The sequence below is a fragment of the Bubalus kerabau genome, chromosome 4 (genome assembly GCF_029407905.1).
Source record: "Bubalus kerabau isolate K-KA32 ecotype Philippines breed swamp buffalo chromosome 4, PCC_UOA_SB_1v2, whole genome shotgun sequence".
In the NCBI taxonomy this organism is placed as follows: domain Eukaryota; kingdom Metazoa; phylum Chordata; class Mammalia; order Artiodactyla; family Bovidae; genus Bubalus; species Bubalus kerabau.
In genome coordinates, this window is record NC_073627.1 from 46,097,585 (window position 1) to 46,116,156 (window position 18,572).

Genomic DNA, 18,572 nt, shown 5'->3' on the forward strand with positions numbered 1-18,572 from the left:
TCATAGTGCTCTTCATAGCTACTATATCCTTCTACTTCTCGTATATTAATTCTATCCATTTTTGAGAGTTTGACATTGAAATTCCACCTAAAAAATCTTAATTTATCTACCTAAAAAAATAATTGTAATATATATATAGTGAAATTATATGCGAGTTTGTCCTGTATTTTCCAAGTCTCCTGTAAATGTGTTACATTTTCATAATTAAAAAAAAAAGAAGCATGCACCCAGTGTTTTTGTTTGTTTGGCTTGGTTTTTCTTGGGCACACCACAGGGCATGTGGATTCCCCAACCATATATAGAGACGTAAATAAAGAACAAACCAGTAGTTACCAGTGAAGAGAGGGAGGGGGGAAGGACATGATAGGGGTGGGTCATTAAGAGGTACAAACTACTATGTATAAATTAAATAAGCCACATAAATATATTGTACAGCACAGCAACGTAGCCAATATTTTATAATAACTATGAGTGGAGTATAACAACAGAAAACAAAAGGATCTTGTCATACAGAAATTTTTAAAGCTTTCTTAAATAATACTTGGACAAAAAAAATAAAACTGACTTTTGCTTCCAGCCAAGATGGCCTAATAGAGACGAGATGTACCTCTTGCCTGAAGCAACCAAAAACCAGACAGAAAAAGAAATTTCAAGACACTGGACATTAGTAACAAAGGACAGTGACCCCTGAGTAGTTTTCAGGCTGCAGCACAGGGTGGGGGCCCCAAGGAGAGCCAGGCGGGTTCCTTGAGTCGAGGAGACCAAGGCAGCTAGATTTCACAGGACAGAGGACCCGAGAGGACAGAGCTATGCAAAGCGAGGACTCCAGAGATCAAAGCACCCTCTGACTCTGTTTCTGCCCATCCTCATTGGCACCACCACAGCTCAGACCACTGTCACCTCTCACAAAGATCCCTGTAACCCTCCTGCAATCTAATCACACAGCACAGACACACACATCTCATAGGCAAACCCTTCAGTGGCTCCCCATCACCACCAGGACACCAGACTCCACAACTCAGCTAATAAGACCTCTTTTAATCTGGCCCCGACCTGTTTTTTTCAGCTTCTCTCTCATCCCTCTCCCACATCACATTTCATACTCCAGCCAGAGTGAATACTTGCAAATCCCCTGAATGTACCATATTCACTCTTGCCTTTGGCTTTTTGCACATGCAGTTTCCTTAACCTATGGCTCCATCTCTTCCCTCCTCCATTTCCCCTGGCCAAAACTTTCAGGTATCTCCTTAAGGCCATTTCCTCTGGGAAACTCTCCTTAACCCCATGAGTCTGCACTAGGTACTCCTATCAAGGGCTCCCCAAACTTCCTGTCCCTAACTCCTAACACTGTATTAAGAAATGTGTCTGTCCTTCTCACCCACCAGGCAACGAGCTCCCTAAGGGGAAGAACTTGATCTTATTCCCTGCTGGCTTCCCAGACCCTAACACAAAGTAAGCAATCAATAAATACTTAGAGAATTTTCAGCTGCGTGAATAAATGACTGACAGTCACCCAGCTGTGTTACAGCGGTCAGCAAGCCATCTGCCTGCCTCCAAGGCCCCCATCCTCTCATTTCTCTGGAACACTTGGGAAGGGCTGGAGAGAAGTTTCTGAACTGATAACCTGTGGAGGGTGGACTTCAAGGCTATGTTAATTCTCTCTTTAATTTCTAGGTGGCCTCCACTCCATGTCCTTGATGAAGGGGTTCCCAACCTCCGGGCCATGGACTGGTACCTCCTGTCAGATCAGCAGTGGCATTAGATTAGAAATAGAGTGCACAACAAATGTAGTGTGCCTGAATCATCCCGAAACCATCCCCCACACCAATCCGTGAAAACACTGTCTTCCATGAAACCAGTCCCTGGTGCCAAAAAGTTTAGGGACTGCTGCCTTAATGCATGGTTTCCAACCTTGGCTGCACTTTGAAACCATTTAAGGAGTTTTAAAAATTACTGACACCTGGGCCTCATCCCCCAGAGGTTCTTATTTGACCGTCTAGAATGTAGCTTGGGATTCTAATCATTTGGCCAGGTTGAAGCCTGCCCCTAAGGCTATACAGGGCTTTCCTGGTGGTTCAGACGCTAAAGGAACTGCCTGCAATACGGGAGACCTGAGTTCGATCCCTGGGTTGGGAAGATCCCCTGGAGGAGGGCATAGCAACCCACTCCAGTATTCTTGCCTGGAGAATCGTGGTGGACAGGGGAGCCTGGTGGGCTATAGTCCAGGGGGCTGCAAAGAGTCAGACACGACTGAGCAACTAAGCACACACAAGGCTATACAACCTTTCCAGCACGACTCCCATTTACTTTTTAAAACCCACAGCAGGACTTCTCTGGTCCCATGGTTAAGAATCTGCCTGCCAATACAGGAGACACAGGTTCAATATCTGCTCTGGAAAGATCCCACATGCTGCAGAGCAATTAAATCCGTGTGCCCCAACTACTGAAGCCCGCGAGCATAGAGCCCGTGCTCTGCAACGAGAAGCCACCACAGTGAGAAGCCCACAGGCGACAATGAAGAGTAGCCCCCACTCACCACAACTAGAGAAAGCCCATGTGCAGCAACAAAGACCCAGTGCTGCCAAAAATAAAATGTAAAAAAGAAACCAGGGCAAATGCCACCTCCTTAGAGAAAGCTGCCCAGGCTGACACACACACAGCCCAGGATTAATCACTTATTTCTCAGTTCTTTAGCTTTTGCACATATTTCCCAAGAGGCAACTTGCGACACCATCTCCAGCTCCCAGCACAGGGCCGGGCACATAGAAGATGCTCAACAGATTCACCAGATACACACATGTATAGATGAGGCAATTCCTAAACCAGACATCCTGCCTGAGATTCCCAAGTCCCAGCTGGAGGCCACACATTAGCATGCAGTAGGCGATGGTCCCAGAGAATGATGGTCCCTTTAAACCAACTGGAAGGACACTGCACTCAGAGGCGGATCAGCCAGACACAAGGTAATTGTTGCTCCCCCAGAAATTATGGTAACAAAGCCAAAGAGATGCATAATCATTAAAAACAAAGTTTTCTCCTTGGCACTTTTACAGTTGGGCTGATGGATCAGTTATGAAAATACTGAATAAATAATGAAATGATGGCCCAGGGAGAGCATCTGACAAGAAGGGCTCATGCAGCCATTTTTAAAGGCAGAAACACAGGTTTATTGAACCTGGCAGATGTGCTCAATCCTGACTCTCAGAGCTGAGGCTGCGAAAAATTCTGTCCTTCCACATACCACCAGAGGTTTATAACTGCTTCAACTCTAAGTGCATCAGCATGGCTGGGCTTCCTGTCCGCATGAGTTCCAGGGGCCTTAACAAGGAGAGAAGTCACTGCAATGAGAAGCTTTCACACTGCAACCAGAGAGGCGCCCCCACTGTCCACAACTAGAGAAAACCCATGCACAGCCCAACACAACCAAAAATAATTTTTTTAAGAAGACTTTAAAATAATCAGTCTCAGCTTCTCCACTCCCTTTCTCTTTATCAGTTAGCTTCTGATTTAATCGATCTTGGTGGGCAGTTGGGTACTGAAAGTTTAAACTCACCCCCACACACAGGTGACTAAATGCACAGCAAGAGGTGAGAAACACTGACCCACAGGAGGTGACGTGAGGGATGCTGAGAATCTCACCTGGGGTGACATACCAACTAGGTACCAGAGGGCCATAGTCAGAGGTCCTCAGAGCAGTTCTCCATCCAAAGTACATACCAGCATTATCCTGAGTGCTCTTAAGAAGAATGGATAAGAGGCCCTGCCCCAGGCCTTTGAAAAGCTCCCAGGTGGTTCTATGAAGCAGTGAGGGTTGAGACCCACTGGGCTAAAGCAGTGCATCCATCCTCCAGTGTGTGCGAGACTGAGACTCATCTGTTGCTCTTCAGGCTCTAAGTCATGCCCGACTCTCCATGGACTGTAGCATGCCAGGCTACTCTGTCACGAAAAAAAAAAAAAAAAAACAAAGATAAATGAGTGGGTGGTTCCCCACCCACAAGAACCCTGGTTCATTCATTCAGTCGGTCAGACCACCAGGGCATCAACCTTTTCTACACGTCTGCTCTGCAGCAAGGACTGGGATACAAGCTGATAAGATAGCCGTCCCCACTTTTTTTCCCAAACTATGTGGAATGGTCTGTCTCACCCTGCGGACCATCTCCAGTTCCTCCCCCAAGAATCCAACCCTCCCCTGACTCCCCTTATCCTTCCAGACCTGCTCTGAGCTAATTCTGCTGAAGAGCAGAACTGACCTCTGCCCTTTGTTCCACCCCCACCTCTGGACACACAACTGCCAGCCCATTTACAACAATGCTACCCATGACTTGTCTGCACCTCTAGTCTGGGCTCGCCAAAAGGACTGGGACTCTGGCTGGTTTATCTGCAACCCTGGTGGCTTGTAGCTGGTAAACATTCAATGGATATTTATAGTTTATCGAGGCAGAAAGACACACACACATAAAACAGAGCAGGAATTGCTAGGATGGAGATAACTATAATGAAAATCGGTGGTTCCTTGGTGGTCCAGTGGCTAAGAGTCTGTGCTTCCAATGCAGAACGCCAGGGTTCAATCCCTGGTCAGGTGAACTAGATCCCACAGGCTGCAGTAGACCCAGTACAGTCAAATAAACATTTTTTAAAATAATGAAAATGCAGGCATCAGGGCCAGACAGAGTGCTTGGCCCAACTGGAGATAGAGAGAGGGATAAAGCACAATTCTACACCCCAGGACCCCTCCCCCAGTCTTGGAAGAAATGTGGAAAACAAAAACCATGACATAAAGCCAAATGGAAGGGACATTAGGTAATCAGAAACAAGGTGTCCCCCAAAGGGACACATCATTTCCAGCTATTAATCTGTAAATGTTTCAAGGAGAAGTAGTATTTGAACTCAGATGGAAAGGACAGACTTATATATTTTTGAATGAGCAGACGTGGGATGGTCAGGCACCCTAGGAAGAAGAACTGGTGTAAGCAAAGGTATAAAGGCAGGAACAGGAAGACATGCTTAGGAAGGTCGAGAGATGAGACGTTATGAGCCAGAGCCTCAGAGCAGAGTGTCTGGGGGTTGGAAAGTCACAGACAGGAGTCTGAAGGAACACAAGTCCTCCTGTATCGTCAGGCTCTCCAAAGGGGCCACCAGAAGAGTCTGGCCTCCCTTTGTCTGCTATTTCCACATTTTCTAGATTTATATTTCTTAATTAATTCGATTTCCTCAGTTCACACATTCCCAGTATTTGCAACATTTCCCCTGGGCCTGGAAAATGCATTACATGAAAGCTGAGTTATCTGTGTTGAACAACAGTTTGGAAGAACTTCACAGGCAAGGTCAGAAGTTGATCAAACCGGGTCTAGTTGGGGAGGCTGGACTCTGCATTGGTTTGTCCAAGAGATGAATTCAAAATGAAGTGTGGTTCCTTCGAGGAAGGGGATTTCCTTTTTCCTGGCCTTCTCTCCTAATCCCAAGGGCTGAGGCCAATGTCAAGTGCTCTGAACAAGAGCTCAGTGAAGACCAGGTGACCCGTGGCCAGACCCCCACGATCAGTTCTGGGTGAAGTCTAGTGGAGGCGTTCAGGGAGGGCCACGAGTGTCAGCAGACACTCAGCAGAACCTGGGGAGAGGGCATGAGAAGTCTGTTCTTGCCTCCTATGCTGTTGGTGAGAATTTAAGTTGGTGCACCCACTGTGGAAAACAGTATGATGATTCCTCGGAAGGCTAAAAATAAAATTACCATATGATCCAGCAATCCCACTCCTGGGCATATATGTAAACAAAACTATAATTCAAAAAGATACATACACCCCTATCTTCACAGCAACACTATTTATAATAGCCAAGAGATGGAAACAATTTAAATGTCCATCGACAGATGAATGGATAAAGAAGATGTGGCACATATATACAGTGGAATACTACTACTACTACTAAGTCGCTTCAGTCGTGTCCGACTCTGTGTGACCCCAGAGACAGCAGCAGCCCACCAGGCTCCCCCGTCCCTGGGATTCTCCAGGCAAGAACACTGGAGTGGGCTGCCGTTTCCTTCTCCAATGCATGAAAGTGAAAAGTGAAAGTGAAGTCGCTCAGTCATGTCTGACTCTTCACGACCCCATGGACTGCAGCCCACCAGGCTCCTCCGTCAATGGGATTTTCCAGGCAAGAGTACCGGAGTAGGGTGCCATTGCCTTCTCCGACAATGGAATACTACTCAGCCATAAAATAGAATGAAATAATGCCATTTGCAGCAACATGGATGCAACTGGAGATTATCCTACTAAGTGAAGTAAGTCAAAAGAGACAAACACAACATGATATTGTTTATATATGGAATCTCCAATATAACACAAATAAACCCATATATGAAACAGAAACACAACCATGGGCATAGAGAATAGACTGACGGTTGCCAAGGGAGAGTGGGGTAGGAGAAGGATGGATTGGGAGTTTGGGATTAGCAGATGCAAACTAGTATATACAGAATGGAAAAGCAACAAGGTCCTACAGGAGAGTGCAGGGAATTATATTCAATATCCTGTGAGAAATCCTAATAGAAAATATGAAAAAGAATGTATCTATGTGTTTAAATGAGTCGCTTTACTGTACAGAAGTGATTAACACAATGTTGTAAATCAACTATATTAAAAAAAATTGTTTTTAAATGTCTATTCTAGGAAATCCTGAGCCAAGGGAAAGAGAAGTAAGATGGACATTAACCAGCCATGGAGCAGGGGTCAGAGGTCTGAAAGCAGCTAATGATCACCGCCTTGCAAAAGGACAAAAGTATAAAGGTCGGGCTTAGGGGTCATCATTCAATGAGATACACACCGGGCACTCACTAGGGTGTTTCTGCAACCAGGGTTGGAGACTGAGATTCTTCTCAAGGGCCCAGGCCAAGTCTCATCTTTACTTTATGGCCTAAGTATGTTGTGACTGCTGATTAAACACAAGAGAGCTGGCTAGTAGCTGGGTGGCAAGGCCCAGACCCTCTTTAGAGCAGCATTATCCATTAGAAATACAATTTGTTGTTGTTGTTCAATAGCTAAGCCGTGTCTGATTCTTTGCAAACCCATGGACTATATAGCACACCAGGCTCCTCTGCAGGTTATGCATGAAATATGACACGAGTTAACTATGTAATCTTGAATTTTCTAGTAACCACTTTCAAAGTAAAAAGAAACAGGTGAAATTGATTTTATAGCTATATTTAATGCAATTGATCCAAAATATATTTTAATATATAATCTATGTAAAAATTACTAATAAGATTTTTGCATTTTTTTCAGCTAAATCTTTATGTATTTCACACTTACATACACACTTTCACACTTACACTGGGAATTTTATCCCAATTCGGACAAACCACATTTCAGGTGCCCAAGAAGAGCCACGTGTGGCTTAGTGGCACCCACACTGGACAGGGTAGCTTTGAGTTGATTTAGTGAAATCAGACTTGAAAAAGAATATCTCTGCCTCATTCATGGCTGGGGATTCCCTGGTGGCTCAGCAGATAAAGAATCGGACCACAATGCAGGAGATGTGGGTTCGATCCCTGGGTTGAAAAGGTCCCCTGGAGGAGGAGATGGCAATCCATTCCAGTATTTTTGCCTGGAGAACCCTATGGACAGAGGAGTCTGGCATACTACAGTTAATGGGGTCACAAAGAGTCAGACATGACTGAGCACACAGGCATTCACCCCTGGCCAGAGTGGCTGGCTAGAACGGTGTCCGTTCTGTCGTCACTGCCTTTCAATGCCCACCCTGAGGCAACACGGTTGACAAACATGCCCTTGTACACAGAGAAATGCTACAGACATGGTGTGCTCCCTTCCAGACTCCCCACACCAGTCCTCACGGCCCAAGTACAGAGGCGGGTGCGCTCTGTGCTAAAAGAGGAAGGGCTAAGGGACTTCCCTGGTGGTCCTGTGGTTAACAATCTGCACTTCCACTACCTGGGGTACCAGTTCAATCCCTGGTCTGGGAACTAAGATTCCACATGCCAAGCAGCCAAAAAGTTTTTTAAAAAATTAAAATTAAATAAATGGGCAAAGACATTAAAAAAAAAAAAAAAAAAAAAAAAAAACACCAAACTTTAAGAAAAGGAATGGCAAGGCTTCAGGCAAAGACTGCAGAGGGGGAGGGGTATTAGTCTGCTCGAGCTGACGTGACAAAGCACCACAGCCTGGGTAGCTTAAACAACAGAAATTTGTTTTCTTACAATTGCAGAGGCTAGAAGTCCAAGATCAAGCTGTTGGCAGGGTTACATCCTTCTGAAGCCTCTCTGCTTGGCTTGTAGATAGGAACCTTCTCCGTGTGTCTTCACAAGCCCTTCCCTCTGTATGTGTCTGTGTCCTGATCACCTCTTCTCATCAGAACAATTACAGGGCGTAGTGCTCACCTGCGTGACCTCATATTAACTTAATCACCTCTTTGAAGACCCTGTCTTCAAATATCCACTCTGAGTTGGGACTTCAACATCTGAATCTTGGGGAAGACAATTCAACCTACAACAGATGAAAACACAGGGATACTGAGATTAAATGTTAGCTAGAAGTCCCAAGATCCTTGAAATTTCAATAGGAAAGGCAGAAGCTAAGAGTAGGAGGGAGCCTATATTTTCAAAGCTTCAAGCAGGTCTCCATGTCACCAGAGTTGAATTCGCCTCTAGAGAAGACAGCCTTTTATTTGAGGACAAATCCTCTCTGTGTGTCTCACAGTTGTGAAGACATAAAGCACACATTTCCGTAGCTATGGAGATGGTAGAGACAGCTATGGTTCCGAGGAACCAGATGAACCCATGAGACGCAGGGAAAGGTTATCTGTGTAAGTGGTGCCCTGCAGACTGGGAGAGAAAAGCTGCTTGCACTAGTCAAGGACGTGACTATCCTGTACAAAGAAAAAAAAAAATTATCCTTAGGAAGCTCTGTGGTCTTATTCAGGCAATACTCACAGAAGATGAGAAACTGAGGCCTGGTCTTCACTGAGAGTTGGAGGAGAGACTGTAAAATGAATCTGGGCCAGACTGTTAACGTCCACCTCATGATGCCATTCAAGACTGAGGTCTCTGGGGACTGGTATGGTTCTACTACCCAGATGATTAAACAAAAAAGGAAATTTATTCAGGAGGAGATTTGAGACGAAACATCCAGAAGTAAAACCATGGCCCAAAAGGAAACGGCCAGCCATGTCAAGCTCGATAAGCTTTAAGAACCAGCCCAGCGGCAGTCACTCCCACAGCAAGCATCGTTTTCACTTCTGCTTCAGGAACTTGACTTTGCTACCTCTGGGAAGCACTGTCATGGCAGCTGCCACCACCAAAAGCTGGGCACCTCTGCTGCCATCCACACCAGCCAACATGGTGGCCTCACCCAAGCCTGCTTCTTCCTGTGGCTCCCATCTGGAGCAAGGTCCACGTGGATGCATCTGACTGGTGGAGCTGGGTCACAGGCCTGCATCCCAGTCCCAGGGCAGGTGGAAGTGTGGCTTCTGACTTCCTCACTGGGAAGACAGAAGAGGAATTTCCCCAGATACACAAAGACGGTTCAAGAGACACTGGGCAGCACAAGATGAAAAGTGGATGGGTGGTGGCGATGGTTGCACAAGAATGTGAATGTACTTGATACCACTGAACTCCATGCTTAAAATGGTTTAGATGGTAAATCTTATATGTATTTATTTTGCCGCAATTAAAAAAAAAAAGACACGAGGCAGCTGTGAATATGACAAATGACCACTGCTGATCTCAACGAACGTTTAGTGAATAAGTAAATAAAGGGAATAGGTGGGGGTGCTGGACTCCTAGACACACGGTACTTGTCACCAGCCACTGTTTAACATTTCTCAGTGTTCTGAGCAATTCTTGGTGTACTTTGTACTTCCTATCAGAGCTCATACCCACAGGATGACTGTTGTTTACATAATTACAGCTAATTTGTATAAGTATTTACAATGTGCCTGGTGCTTACACACCTTATCTCAATTACTCCTCGCAATAACCTGGGAGGTGGGTGATGGGTGACCTCATTGCTCAGAGGGAGTAATTCATACTGGAGGAGGAAGACGGCATCAGTCAACAGAAATAGAAAGTGAATTCAGGGCAAAGATCCAGAAGAACCTGTGGAGAAGCAGAGATTATAAAGAGAGAAACGTCAGCCTGTTTTTGTTTTGGGGGGACCACAATAGCAAGGGGCCTGGAAGAGGCTGGAACAAAGGGGAAGTGTAGCTAAATAAGGTCAGGCTAAAACAGAATATGCCCTATACCCAGTAGCCCTGGCAACAAGCCCTCACTCTACAGTCTGATATTATAGTAAGAAAAGCTACATACAAAGAAAGTAAACAGTCATCCCAGATGGGGCCACATAGAATCCAGCTGGTACTACACTAAGGAAAGTTCTGGGAGGACTTTGAGAGGAGTTTGTGCCATAAGTTGAGGTCAAAAGAGATATCATCTGAACCGTGCATGATAAAGAATTAACCTGGGGCTTCCCTGGTGATCCAGCAGTTAAGAAGCTGCCTTGCAATGTAGGAGTCACCGGTTCGATCCCTGGTCTTGAAAGATCCCACATGCCCCCGCGCCACAACTACGGAGTCCGCACTGGAGAGCCCTCAAGTTGCAACTACGAGCCCACAAGCCTTTGTGTTGGTGCTCTGCAATAAGAGGAGCCATCACAACGAGAAGCCAGCGCGCTGCAACTAGAGAACGCCTGAGCACAGCAACAAAGACCCTGAGCAGCCTACATAAATAAATGTACAAGGGTCTGAAAAACACCCATCAGGCTCTTAAAAAAAAAAAAAGAATTAACTTGAACTACACACTCAAGGGAACCTATTGGTCCAGCCCGTACCCGTTGCTTCTGCCACAGAGTTTGACCAAAGTCTGTGAGATTAGTCGATCGTGCGTGCGCTCATCCAAATGGTCTCACTGGATGTTCCTCCCTGACGTCTCTGCCTGGAAGGAAGTCCAGGCTGGAAAAGTGTAGAAGTTCACTCCCTAGTTTGAAACTGAGCAGCTGCGGCAGCCCTCTACCTACACTGCTCTCTTGACCCCCTACTACCACCCAGCTGGAAGTAAAAAAGTGGAAGTGTTAGTCACACTCAGTCGTGTCAGTCTCTTTGTGATGCCATGGACTGTAGCCCATCAGGCTCCTCTGTCCGTGGAATTCTCCAGGTAAGAATACTGGAGTGGGTTGCCATTCCGTTCTCAAGGGGATCTTCCCGACCCAGGGATCAAACTCGAGTTTCCTGCACTGTAGGAGAATTCTTTCCCATCTGAGCTGTCAGGGAAGCCCATGACCCAGGTGATGCTAGGGGTAAAGAATCCACTGGGAAGATCCCCTAGAGGAGGGGAAGGCAACCCACTTCAGTATTCTTGGGACCAGTTAATGGGCCTGGGGCAAAATCTGTAGGAAGGGTACCCTTCCTATCTCCTTACATCAAGGATATGTGTTTAGCTAAGCCAGAGATTCTTAACGTTGGCCACATATTATTATCACATGGGCAGTTTTTAAAACATGCTGCCACCTGGTCCCACCTCCAGATGTTCTGTGTTCAATGGTCAGGCATGCAGCCTGGGTGTTAGTGAATGGGGCAGTCAGGCTGAGAACCCCCAAGCTAGGCAAAGATGCAGCTCTTGGGCTAACTGGGGTGCAGGAGAAGGAGGGAGCATGAATGTGGTTTTTTTGTATCAAGGAAGTAAAAGGACCACTGAGGAGAACATTGCTAAGGCCCTAGACACAAGCCCTGGGCGTTCATGACAAGAGCAGAGCAGAGCGCCTGCTTCCCAGCGGGTAGCTGCAGGTGTCACGGGCAAGACCTCAGAGCCGCAGTCAGGAGGCACACGCCTCCATTAGCCTGCATGGGTGTTAGTTGCATCCAACTCTTAGCGACCCCATGGGCTGTAGCCCGCCAGGGTCCTCTGTCCATGGGATTCTCCAGGCAAGAATGCTGGAGTAGGTTGCCATTTCCTACTCCAGGGGATCTTCCCAACCCATGAATCCAACATTCATCTCCTGCATCTCCCACACTGGCAGGCAGATTGTTTACCACCGAACCACCTGGGAAGCCCTCCTTGCAATCAGCCTGAGACACAGCTTATTGCAAGAGCTGCTCACCAGGCTACATGAAAAGGAACGTTATAACTCCAGCTCTGTATCTGGCCTGCCTGACCATGGGAAGAGAGCTGCATGGCCGCCTGGAAATGGTCTGTTGTGTTTCCAGAGTCAGATAAATAAAATGCATTATTATTTTATTAGCAACTCTTAAAAGCTCCTGCAGTGGCGTGAGTTACAACAGATACCACTACTTTCATATATTCATTTTATGTGTTTAGTGCTTAATTCACACTCACTTGCATTGCAAAACACTCAACTGTAACACATTTTTAGTATGTTCTGTTCTTCCACATTCATCAGACTTTATTGATTACTCACCGTCAGGACTTCTCGAAAGCAGCTGCCTTGTTTCTAATCATCCCCTTCTTTTGTCGGTCTTAATCTGTCATCTTTGTTACCATAGAATCTGCTCTCTACGTTGCTTTCTTTCATTAGTCTTTCTTCTATGGTTTCTCAGGGTTCTTACCATTAGTCCACCATTTTGTGCTTCTTAAAATACTAAGACATAAGATTTGATTGAGGAAAATACTCAGAAAACTTTTTTCTTATCTCCCCACCCCAACGGCAGTGCCCCAACCATAAACCCACACCCCTATCTTTCAGTGCCATCTTCCCAATCTTCCACCCAGCTTCACTGGTTCTAGAATTTCTGAGGCCCCGCCTTCTGCCCCCTCGCTGCTCATTGGACAAACTCAACCCCAGGGATTCCTCTCCTTGGACCCATCTCTGGCTCAGCTGTTCCACCCAAACCCCTCCTCAGGTTCCTCCTCCACCCAGGCCCTGCCCCAACAAGCATAGGCTCCTCCCTAAGCCCCACCCATCAGCCCAAGAAGCACCGCCCTCAGAGCCTGAGCCCTAAATCCCCCACCCAGTCCTAAGACCTGGCCCCTTTCTCCCCGACAGCGGGTCCGAAGCAGAATCATGGCTCCCAGGCTTCCGGGGGCACTGAACTCATACTTCGGGGCTCCCGGCTCTGGCCATCTGGTCGAAAATTCAATTCTTATAAAAAAAAACCTTTCATGCTCTGTATAAAGCCCAGAGGATTAGATGGTTGGGTGGCATCACCGACTCAATGGGCATGAGTTTGAGTAAACTCCGAGATTTGGTGATGGGCAGGGAGGCCTGGCGTGCTGTATGTAGTCCATGGGGGTCACAAAGAGTCCGACACGACTGAGCGACTGAACTGAATAAAGCCCAGAATTGATGGTATGTTGAACACTACCTGGTGTAGAAATTCTATGCTTAGCTTTCCAAAAAAGGAATAAAAGCTCAGAAACAGGCATAGACCTTTCCATCAGTAGTCACCACCTCTGTCCATCTGGGTCCTCCAGGAAGCGGATGATGGACTTAGGAGTTAGCAGACCCAGAGCTGGGCTTCCCAGGTGGCACAGTGGTAAATCCGCCTGCTAATGCAGGAGGAGATCCAAGAGACGAGGGTTTGATCCCTGGGTGGGGAAGATCCCCTGGAGAAGGAAATGGGAACCCATTCCAGTATTCTTGCCTGGAAATTCCATGTTCAGAGGAGCCTGGTGGGCTACAGTCCATGGGATCGCGAAGAATCGGACACGACTTAGCGACTGAGCACACAAAAAAACACGCAGGTCCAGAGTTGGAGTTAGAAATGAAAGATTTGTTGGAGAGCCGTAACTGTGAAAGATAAAGGGTGAGAAGGCAAGACTGAGCAGGGAAAGCTTTCGGGAGGCCATGCAGACCCTATCTTGTGAAACGAAAGAGAAAGAAAAAAGGCCGGGAACTTCTCAGACCACAGCGCAGATCACGCAAAGTCCTGGGCAACGCAACGGGGGGTGGAAAAGTTGCCTATTGAAGGGTCTGCCAAGGGGCAGAAATGGCAGGTGCTGGCATCTCCTCCACGATCACACATTGGTTTGGGGGCTGTCGGGGAGGAGCCTGAAGCTGGCTGAGGAGCTGCTGCTGGAGGCGATCAGCTAACCGCGTTCTTCGTTCTTCGCAGCTGAAAAGAACACAAGTTCTTTCTTGAAGGGAGATCCGAGCGCTGCGGGTCTGCGGCGGCCGCGCCCCTTCCCATCTCCTCACAGTGTAAACCTTTATAAATGAAAGGCTCGGCATTAGCTAAGGTTTTACTAAATGCCTCTCTTTTCTCGGCCTGGCAAGATTAAGTAAACTGCACTGTAGGAAAAATGCAATTAAACGTGTACAGAGGGATACAATTGATTGAAAGTCAGTGGTAGGGCCATGGGTAACTTTTCTTTCTGCTTTTCTCTACGTTCCAAATTTTAGACCTTGATTATTTATTTTCTTCTTGATTGGAAAACATTTTTCAATTAATTTTTTTTATTAGAGGATAATTGCTTTACAATGTGGTGTTGGTTTCTGCCATACAACTAGAATCAGTCATAATTATATATTTATCAGTCATATTTATCAGGTTTCCCTGGTGGCTCAGCTGGTAAAGAATCTGCCTGCTATGCAGGAGACCTGAGTTCGATCCCTGTGTTGGGAAGATCCCCTGGAGAAGGGAACGGCTACCCACTCCAGTATTCTTGCCTGGAGAATTCCATGGACAGAGGAACTATATCCCCTCCCTCTAGAGCCTCCCTCCCACTTACTCCACCCCAGTCCTCAATGGGACGCCTTTATAATGAACATTTTAAAATCAGTCTTCATATCATGCCTTTTTGATCCAAAATGGCATTTCCCAACTTGATACCCCAACAAATTGCTTTCAACAAAGAGAACTGGTATTTGACCAAGCATGGCTTTGAGCTCAGACAGATCTGAGCTTGAATCCTGGCCCTATGACTACTATTCTATACTCTGGGCAGGACTTTCATCAGGAAAGGGAGACTCATGTCCTTACTTCTCAGCTTTGCTTTAACAAAACATTTTTAAATTGGTTTTTAAGGCTTCCAAAACTGCTAGTGGCTTCCCTGATGCCTCAGAGGTAAAGGATATGCCCGCCAATGCAGGAGACTTGCAGGAGACACGGGTTCCAGCCTTGGATCAGGAAGACCCCCTGAAGTAGGAAATGGCTAATTTCTCCAGTATTCTTGCCTGGGAAATCCCATGAACAGAGGATCCTGGTGAGCTACATACAGTCCATGGGGTCGCAAAACAGTCAAATACGACTGGGCAACCAAACAACAAAGCAATAAAACTGCTGCTGCTGCTGCTAAGTCGCTTCAGTCATGTCCGACTCTGTGCAACCCCATAGACGGCAGCCCATCAGGCTCCCCCGTCCCTGGGACTCTCCAGGCAAGAAAACTGGGGTGGGTTGCCATTTCCTTCTCCAGTGCATGAAAGTGAAAAAAGTGAAGTCGCTCAGTCGTGTCCAACTCTTAGTGACCCCATGGACTGCAGCCCACCAGGCTCCTCCGTCCATGGGATTTTCCAGGCAAGAGTACTGGAGTATGTTGCCGTTGCCTTCTCTGAATAAAACTGCTAGCAATTCCTAAATAATCACAAAGGACAAAAAGTGGCCATAGCTTAGAAAATCCAAAATAATTTCTGGGAAAGTCCCAAAAATGAGTTCTAAAAACCGCCTTGATAGCAATTGCCCTTCTAGGTATACAGGCCAAAGAATTGAAAGTAGAGATTCAAACATGTATTTGTACACCCATGTATTCATACAGCAGCACTATTCACAATAGCTGGAAGGTAGAAACAACCCAAAAGTTCGCTGACAGATGAATGGATAAACAAAAGGTGGCATGTTCATATTATGGAATATTATTCAGGCTTTGAAAAAAAAAGGAAATTCCAGTACACTGTAACACAGGTGAACCTTGAAGACATCATGCTAAGTGAAATAAGCCAGATACAAAAGGATACATACTGTATGATTCCACTTGTATGAAGTACCTGGAATAGTCAAGTTCATAAGGACCACAAGTAGAATAGAGGTTACCAAGGGCTGGAGTGAGGAGGGAATGGGGAGTTAGTATTTAATGAGTACTGAGCTTCAGTTTGGGATGATGAAAAAGTTTTGGAAATGGATGGTGGTGATGGTTGCGCAATAGTGCGAATGTACTTAATGCCACTGAATTGAACACTTGAAAATGTTTCAATGGTAGATTTTATGTTTTGTGGATTTTACCACAATAAAAAAAGAATTTTTAAAACCATGTTAAACTTTCCTGGTGGAACAGTGGATAGGAACCTGCCTGCTGATGCAGAAGACATGGGTTCAATCCCTGGTCCAGGAAGATTTTACTTGCCACAGAGCAACTAAGCCCATGTACCGCAAGTACTGAGCCCACCAGCCGCAACTGCTGAAGCCCGCACACCCTAGAGCCTGTGCTCTGCAACAAAAGAAGTCACCACAATGAGAAGCCCACACACCACAAGGCAGGGTAGCCCTCACTCCCTGCAACTAAAGAAAGCCCGAGCACAGCAACAAAGACCCAGCACAGTTAAAAATAAATGAATTTTAAAATAATGAAATAAAATAACTACAACCCACCCAAAAAAAACCTCTTTTGTCAATGCAGTGTTACTACTTACAGGAAGCAAAGCTGAGCTGCCCGCAGAAGTTTCTCACATAGAAAAGCAACACATACTTTCTACAATTCATTGTATTTTTCATCACTTTTAATTATAAACATAAGAAAACCACATCACAGAAATATTTGAAAGTAAAGAAAAAATTCATAATCCCCTTTCTTTTCTTCTTTACAGGAATTTTTTTTTTTACACCTGGTTGTAATCATACTGTTTGGACAAGTCCCAAAAGTGACTTCCGGAAATCGCCTTGGCCCAGAGCAAGATAATCACTATGATTTCTCCTGGGATGCTTAGCTGTGCTTCCCCCAGAGTAGGAAGCATCCATTCTCTGGTGGATGTGGAGGGCTGAGAGGTGGTGGGAGAGGGGAAGGAGAGTAGGAAGAGAGAAGGCTGATGGCCCTCTATGACCCCTTTATGCTGGCACCAGGTCATTGGCACACGTGTGCAGGTATACGTACAAGTACACACATGCACGTGGGTTCTCCCCAGGAGGAGGGTCTATAACATAACCCAAGGCTCTGTTTTGGGTTAAAATCCAAAAGGAATGTTGCGGTAGCCCCAGACCCTGAACACAAGGACAATCTAGTTGATGGCTGAGACCCTCTGCAAGGAGCCCAGGACAGCGTACCCTGGGGAAAATGAAGTGGAACTACGGCCTCCTATTCGGTTTGATTCACACCAGGACAGCAGAATACAAGTCTAGGACTGGGCTCACCCAGGGTCGAGTCCCAGTACAGCCTTAAGGACGGGATTTGCTTTCATCCGGGCCTCAGTTTCCTTAGCTTTAAAATAGGAGTCATATTTCCTACCTCCTGATGGTATTATGAGGCCTGAAAGAGAAACCATGCAACGTGCTTGGCAGGGAGCCCTCGCTAAATGGAGGCTGTAGCAGATATAGCCCTCCTAAAGCCCCAGAAGCAACTTCACTGGCCCAACAAATAACTGAAAACCTTTCCACTAGGGACATGGTTGTGAACTCAAGTGAAGAACTCACCAAAATTATTTTAACATTGTAAAGAAACACTGGAAAAACATAATAAAAGGTTTACTCAAGTATTTTCAGAAATACATGGAACACTTAGGAAATTTAATTATATTCAGATCTTAACAAATTTCAAACATTTGGCTTCCTGTCACTTTTTCTAATGGTATAATTAAATTTGAAATCAATTACAAAACTAGGGGGGAAATGTGTTTGGAAATTAAGGAGCACATTTTCAAAAGTCATCGGTTAAATAATAAATCGGTGGAAGGACCTCCCTGGTGGTCCAGTGGCTAAGACTCTGCACTCCCAATGCAGGGGACTCAGGTTCAATCCAGGGAAACTAGATCCCACATTCCACAACTAAGAGTTCTCATGATGCAACTAAAGACCCAGTACAACCAAGAAGATAAATAAGTAATTTTTTAATAAAATAAACCAGGAATTTTAAAAATATTTAGAACTCTACAATAACAATAGTACTACATGTTAAAACTTTTTTTTTAACCTAAAGCATTATGGTGGTAGTAGGAATGTACACTTTTATGTTTTTATTACATAATAAGTTTTTTAAAAAGATTGAAAAACTAATAGTAGAACAAACCCAAAGAAAGTTGTAAGAAAGGGAATATAAATAAGAACACAGAATGATGAAAAATAAAATAAACATATACAGAAGAATCAACAAAACAAAAATTATGCTATTTTAAAAGATTAATAACACTAACAAACCTCTGGCAACATGAATCAAGGAAAAAATAACAGAAGGCATAATATTAGGGATGAAAAATAGCATATAATTGCAGATGCCACATCGGAGAAGGCAATAGCACCCCACTCCAGTACTCTTGCCTGGAAAATCCCATGGATGGAGGAGTCTGGTAGGCTGCAGTTCATGGGGTCACTATGAGTCAGACATGACTGAGCGACTTCACTTTCACTTTTCACTTTCATGCATTGGAGAAGGAAATGGCAAGCCACTCCAGTGTTCTTGCCTGGAGAATCCCA

The 18,572-nt window shown here is 45.5% G+C and overlaps 1 long non-coding RNA gene across 4 annotated transcripts; it reads right to left on the reverse strand.

The window, feature by feature from the left end:
• Positions 1-3,151: 3,151 nt before the first annotated feature.
• Positions 3,152-12,738, reverse strand: LOC129649600 (uncharacterized). Of its 4 annotated transcripts, XR_008713188.1 has the most exons (5): positions 10,466-11,188; positions 9,960-10,104; positions 8,209-8,494; positions 3,718-3,936; positions 3,152-3,318 (listed from the first exon to the last, which is right to left on the reverse strand). It is a non-coding gene; the product is annotated as an uncharacterized LOC129649600 (long non-coding RNA). The 4 variants fall into 4 exon arrangements; XR_008713187.1 differs by lacking the exons at positions 9,960-10,104; positions 10,466-11,188 and adding an exon at positions 12,419-12,738; XR_008713190.1 differs by lacking the exon at positions 9,960-10,104 and having other exon boundaries at positions 10,466-11,169.
• Positions 12,739-18,572: the final 5,834 nt, after the last annotated feature.